Genomic DNA, 6,544 nt, shown 5'->3' on the forward strand with positions numbered 1-6,544 from the left:
AGTCTCTACAGCCACAGCAGGCACTGTAACCTTCCAACAGCTTGACTTCACCCCCAAAGGCACACCCCTCCATTGTCTCCCGAGACAGACAGATGTCAACCAACATATTATTATTATTATTATTATTATTATTATTATTATTATTATTATTATATCTTTATTTATACCCTGCCTTTTTCCCTGACAGGGGCTCAAAGTAGAGTACGTACAAAATATCAACTAAATGCACTCAGGGGTAGAATCCGTGAAAAACAATTAAACATTAATAGAATTAAAACTCTATCTATCTATCTATCTATCATCTATCTGTCTATGATCTATTTAAAATAGACAGGCAATCGTAACAAAAACAGCACAGCACAAGCCCCTTCCTTAAAAACTGTCATTTCCCAAACATCTGTTGGAAGAGGAAGGTCTTCACCTGCTGGCAGAAAGATAGCAAGGAGGGAGCCTGTCTAGCTTCTTAAGGGAGAGAGTTCCAAAGTCTGGGAGCAGCCACCGAGAAGGCCCTTTCCCATGTCCCCACCAAGTGTGCCTGTGAGGGAGGTGGAACTGAGAGAAGGGCCTCTTCTGAAGATCTCAGAATCCAGGCAGGTTCGTATGAGGGAATATGGTCTTCCAAATAGCTTGGACCTAAGCTGTATGTAGATAAGCAGATAAGTCAGTTTCCTTATTCCCCATATGGGAGATGGGAGACTGAGAGGATGATTTGATCAAGATCACGTAGTCAGTTTCTGGCAGAGTTAAGATTCAAACCAAAGGCTTTCAGATTCATAGCTCAGTCTCTTAGCCGCTGTGTGACATTAGCTGTTGGTTCCTCTTCTTGAGATATTTATCCCTGCCTTGAAATGCTGAACATCCTTCCTAGGTGTACTGGAGCATCAAAAATTCATGGGTTGCAAAGCATATCACAAACGGTCATTACTGCCACAAAACAGATATGAAGATTATTGCTCCCAACATGAGTACCCTATGAAGACACTAGCTATTTAAAACTTTCCTTTCTTTGAGAATGGTTTTGCATCACACCCAGCATGAAGTAAGGAATGGAAAAGTTTAGAATAAGGCTCCTGTGCCAGAAGGCCAATGAGATTAAAGAGAACAAAGGGAGGTCGCTTTTGAAAGAAACAGAGGCTTAAGGGGCAAGGGGGAGTCATCTGAAAGCAAAGTTACACATAAACCGCTGATAGAGGTGACCTACAAACATGCTTCCTGCGGTAAAGGGTTGGATGAACTGTTGAACATAATATCCGGGTTAGAATTTCTTTGGTAAATGGGTATTTGGGTTTTGTCTATTGATTAACTTATGCCCTTCCAAGCAGCGGCGGCAGAATATTGGACTGTTCCAGGTGCAAGCTCGAGGGGGGTGGATGCTTCACCTTCTTGGTGAAGCTCTGTGTCAATCCTTTTTTCTGCCCCATGGCAATATGGCAGCCACTGGCACTACGAAGCTTGCGCTGGGGAAAGCACCTTGGGAGCATGCAAAGGGTGTGGAGGAAAACAAACGCAGGACCCATGGACAAAACCTAGCCTCTAGTTCCAAGGGCAGGGGCAGCAGCTATGTTTTCCTCCTGAGATGCACAAACTTGACTATAGCCAAAGCTCCCCCCACCCCCAGACTCTGGGATCTTGTATTAAGGGCACAGTTGATTGGTGGAGCATGTGTTCTGCATGCATAATATTCCAGGTTCAATCTCTTGCATCTCCAACTAAAGATTCTAGGTTATGGTCTGAAGGCACATGAGGCCACCACTTTGCCAAAGCTAAGCAGGACCACGACTGGTCAGTCCCTGGATGGGAGACCACTTGGAAGCTACACATGTGCATGATGGAAGAAAGGTGTGGTATGAATGTAAGAAAAGCAAATAAATACATAAAAATAAATATCAGGAAGCAGAGTTCAGAAACATGTATTTTTAATATCTTGGGAAGCTCTTACCAGTTGAATTAGAAAATGCTCTGCCTGGAATATTGACCTATGGTCTGGCTTGACATAAGGTGCTGCTTTATCCTGAGCTGTCTCTCCCATTTCTCACATGTTACCAGAGACAGGGAGGGCATCATGCCTGAGTCCAGAATCAGGCAGAGGGAGGCAATTGCAGCACCAACCTCCCACCAGCCATTGCCCCTGAAGCCGTGGGCATTCTCCTCTGTCAGGAACCCCTAAACCAGCATGATGCCCTCAGCTAAAGTTGAAGTTGCTGTTCCTTTGTCAGTGTGGAATCAAGAGGCAGGTGGAAGGATCCTGGTCGTGGGCGATTTGACCATTAGGAATTGAGGCAGCTGAATGTGTGATGGGCAGCCAAGGAATAGGGTGAATTGCCTGCCCCATGCAAGGTTGAGGATCTACCTAAATAGCCTAGCGTATAGCGCTAAAGAGGATTCAGAGCCACTGGCATCAATGACATGGCGAGAATGTAGCTGTGAAGTCGTGAAAATGAAAGTTGGGTTGCTAGGTAGAATATGTTTTAGAGGAGAGTTCAAACTTTTGAAGGGATATTTTAGGAACATAGGGAGCTACCTTAAATGCAGTCAGACTATCCATCTTCTTCTTCTTTGGAAATCACTAGTAGCTGAGTAAGATTGTCTTCCATAAACACGGTTTTATCAATGAGTCTGTAAGTGACTGTGGAGGCCAATTCTGGATCCACACATCCTTCCACAGTGGGGACATAGGTTTCCGGGTGGGAGTTGATCATGGTTTGCCAAGTGTGCCTTCCTCTTAGCGCATTTCTCCTTTTCGCTCTGAGTTCAAGTGTCTTCAAAACCCATGACACCTTTGGTAAAAGCTGTTCTCCAATTGGAACACTCACAGGCCAGTGTTTCCCAGTTGTCAGTGTTTATACTACATTTCTTTAGATTTGCCTTGAGAGAGTCTTTGAACCTCTTTTGTTGACCACCAGCATTACGCTTTCCATTTTTAAGTTCAGAATAGAGTAGTAGCTTTGGAAGATGATAATCAGGCATCCGCACAACATGACCAGTCCAACGAAGTTGATGTTGAAGAATCATTGCTTTGACACTGGTGATATTTGCTTCTTCCAGTACACTGGCATTGGTTCTCCTGTCTTCCCAAGTGATGTGTAAAAAATTCCGGAGACACCATTGATGGAATCTTACGAGGAGTTGGGGAAGGCGTTTATAAGTGGCCCACATTTCCCAAGCATACAGTAAGGTTGGTAGTACAATAGTTTTGTAAAGAAGCATTTTGGTGTACCTGTGAATGTCCCGGTCCTCAAACACTCTGCACTTCAATCGGGAGAAAGCTGCACTTGCAGAGCTCAGGCGATGCTGGATTTCAGCATCAATGTCTACCCTTGTGGAAAGATAACTGCCCAGGTAGGACTATCCAACTAGCTCTGTATTGCCCACACTGTGTGACAGTGTCTGCCTAAGATTTCAGATGAGATTCTCCCCATCCTATTTGTAGATGCTGGGGACTGAATCTGGGACCTCCTATTTGCAAGACAGATGCTCTACCACTGAGCAAAGATCCTTCTCCTTGAAAAGTGGGTCACAAAGGAGCTATCCAAACTGATAACTCCAAAATGAAATTAGAGTGCCAAAGTAGTTGCAGCTTTCAGCAACCTCCTGGTATCAGAAAGTCTCACAAAGTGGGTTCCTGCAACTCCCAGGCAGCACTGCTTCCCCTCTCCCTGAATAGGGAGAAAACTGTCAACATGAAGGGAGATGAGACGATTCCTTTTAAGAGTCTTAACAAGCAAGAGAATCCCTCACTGCAGGGACGTTGGGCAAAGGGCAGAAGGCAGCGTTTCCATCCCATTCTTCATAATCAACTTGAAAAAAGAGATCAAAGCGCTGAAAGATGAGAGAGAAGAGGATAATTATCAGCCGAGGCTCCCCTTCTGCCTTTGCTTATGTGTTTGTGAGGGGGGGAATGAGAAAAACAAAATAACCTGATCTCACCTTTCAATCTCACAGTGTCCTCAACACATCATAGAACATCTTTCCAGACACTGTTGAAATAAACCCTACATCATGCCTGGAAGACAGGGGAGCTGTATTAGACAGAAAACAAGCAACCTCCTTCATAGATAATTGCCAATAAAGAGAATTGGAGGTACTGGACAGGCAGAATAGCTAATAGATTCAAGTATAAAGCAATCAGAAGTAAAAGCAATTCTGGGGGGGGGGGGATGACCCAAAATTGGAGTGCATCCTCCTAAACATAATTGCTTATTATACTGGATGTGCACAGGGTGAGGCTGTGATCTAGCAGGTGTGTCCAGTGAATTACTGAGATTTTGACAGAACCTGGGAGACAAGGGACTAATTTGGTCAGCCCAGGTACAAGATCATATCCTGTGAACTGTATTCACCAGACTCTAAGAAGGATGTTGGCAAATCAGAAATGACTCAAAGGGTGGCTACAAGGGTGGACAGAAATCAGGAATGTTGTATGTTTGGCTCTTATTCAGCCCATAACAGGGGGGAAATCAACATATGCAGCTTTCTCTGCACAGAACAACTGAACCTATTAAAAATCTGCCTGTCATGCAGCTCTTAAAGGTGCTCTTATTGTTCATCCAAAAAGAAAAGCTTTATGAATCAGAAATATTTTTTCTAAATAAGAGTCTTCAGCTGTGCTCAGGTAGCATTTTGCTATCCAGGCCAGTCTTGGCCATTCTTTCGAAATGGTTCAGATCTTCAGAAGTTGGTTGGTCATTCTCATCTCCTGGCCATGAAAGGCTTTGCCTGCTTATTTTTTACAGATAAAGCTGCTGTTAAAGGCACAGAAGGAGGCTCAGACATTTGGTGGAGAGGAGATGCAAAGCAACCCCAACTCCAGTCCTTGTTTTCTCTTCCAGCTGGTTGGCATCCGTCTGTCTTGGGAGACAATGGAGGAGTACACCTTTGAGGGTGAAGTCAAACTGTTGGAAGATCACAGCACCTGCTGTGGCTGAAAAGACTGATAAGGGAGAGACATGTTTTGTTGCAGCTGGGGCAGATGAAGGCTAGCTGACTAAAACAACCACTTGTATTAACATAAAAGAAGTCAATTCAATAAAAAAATGGAAATGTGAATTATTTTTCCTTGCCGGGGGGTGGAGGCACATCAGAGGTATTTAAATTATGATACTAATATTGATAGGGATTTTCACATCATAAAACTAGTACCTAACTCTTTCTCTTCCTCTTTTAGGGTATGTAAATAATCCCTTTCACAACAAACATATTTCTGCATGGAAATTTCCATTTGGAATGCCAGTTTTAAAAACAAAAGAAAAAGCCTTCACCACTATGTTTTTATTAATATTATTATGACAAGATCAGCTCAGTTGAAACAGCAGTTCTTGCTTCCAAAATACACACACTTCAAACCAGCAACCTCAACACGCATGCCTCACTCCCTACTGCTTTCGCCATTCCGATCTTGCTCATAAATATATTCCTTCCTGCAACGGCTTTATTGTCATTCCTCACAAGGCTGATTTGTAATCAGCTGATTGGCAGCTGAAGTCACTGGAATCTTTAGTAGGCCCATTATAAAAGCCGACCTATCTCTCAGCACGGCTGGGACCTTCAATGCAGAATGGACAAATATCCTTTTAGACATAGGGCTCTATATCTTTAATAACTGCATCGAGGCAAGAATTTTAGCATTTGCACCTTGACATATTACTCACGGCTGCAAGTGTTTGAGAAATATCACCTGCTAAAACCCCATTCTTTATGGAACCACAAATGGAAAAGGAAAGTAACAGTACTGAAGGAATTGTTAAAGTTAGATGAGTTGTCTTATCTCAGTCAGGAGGTCTTTGCCCTGACTTACTACTGAACAACACGTTCCTAACCATGTCTAAAGGTAAAGGTAAAGGGACCCCTGACCATTAGGTCCAGTCGTGGCCGACTCTGGGGTTGCGGCGCTCATCTCGCTTTATTGGCCGAGGGAGCTAGTGTACAGCTTCCGGGTCATGTGGCCAGCATGACTAAGCCGCTTCTGGTGAACCAGAGCAGCACACGGAAACGCCGTTTACCTTCCCGCCGGAGTGGTACCTATTTATCTACTTGCAATTTGACATGCTTTTGAACTGCTAGGTTGGCAGGAGCAGGGACCGAGCAACGGGAGCTCACCCGGTCATGGGGATTCGAACCGCCGACCTTCTGATCGGCAAGTCCTAGGCTCTGTGGTTTAACCCACAGCGCCACCCCCGTCCCTAACCATGTCTGCTTAGAAGTAAATCCTATCAATTCCAGGGGGCTTACTCCCAGGCCAATGTGGTTAGGGTTGCAAGTCTTGGGTCCTTTTAAGAGAGGATAACTAGGCACTGAACTTGGGATCATCAGCAGGCAAAGATTAAGGACATAAGAAAAGCTCTGCTGGATCAGGCCCATGTCCCATCTGGTCCAGCCTCCTGTTCTCACTGTGGACATCCAATGTCTGCAAGAAGCCCACAAGCAGAAGCTGCTTCCCAGCAAATAGCATTCGGAACTATATTGCTTCCTGGGGCTGTGAGAATGGGCAGCAAGGCATGTCATTTTAGGGGCTGAAACTTAATTTTTGCAAATTTCTTCAGTGAGG

General features: G+C 44.4%; 1 long non-coding RNA gene across 1 annotated transcript; it reads right to left on the minus strand.

Moving 5' to 3' along the window:
- Nucleotides 1-1,738: 1,738 nt before the first annotated feature.
- On the minus strand, nucleotides 1,739-6,530 carry LOC128416429 (uncharacterized). Its single transcript, XR_008331212.1, has 2 exons — nucleotides 3,928-6,530; nucleotides 1,739-3,819 (listed from the first exon to the last, which is right to left on the minus strand). It is a non-coding gene; the product is annotated as an uncharacterized LOC128416429 (long non-coding RNA).
- Nucleotides 6,531-6,544: the final 14 nt, after the last annotated feature.

This window comes from Podarcis raffonei, chromosome 6 (assembly GCF_027172205.1).
Source record: "Podarcis raffonei isolate rPodRaf1 chromosome 6, rPodRaf1.pri, whole genome shotgun sequence".
Classification (NCBI taxonomy): Eukaryota; Metazoa; Chordata; class Lepidosauria; order Squamata; family Lacertidae; genus Podarcis; species Podarcis raffonei.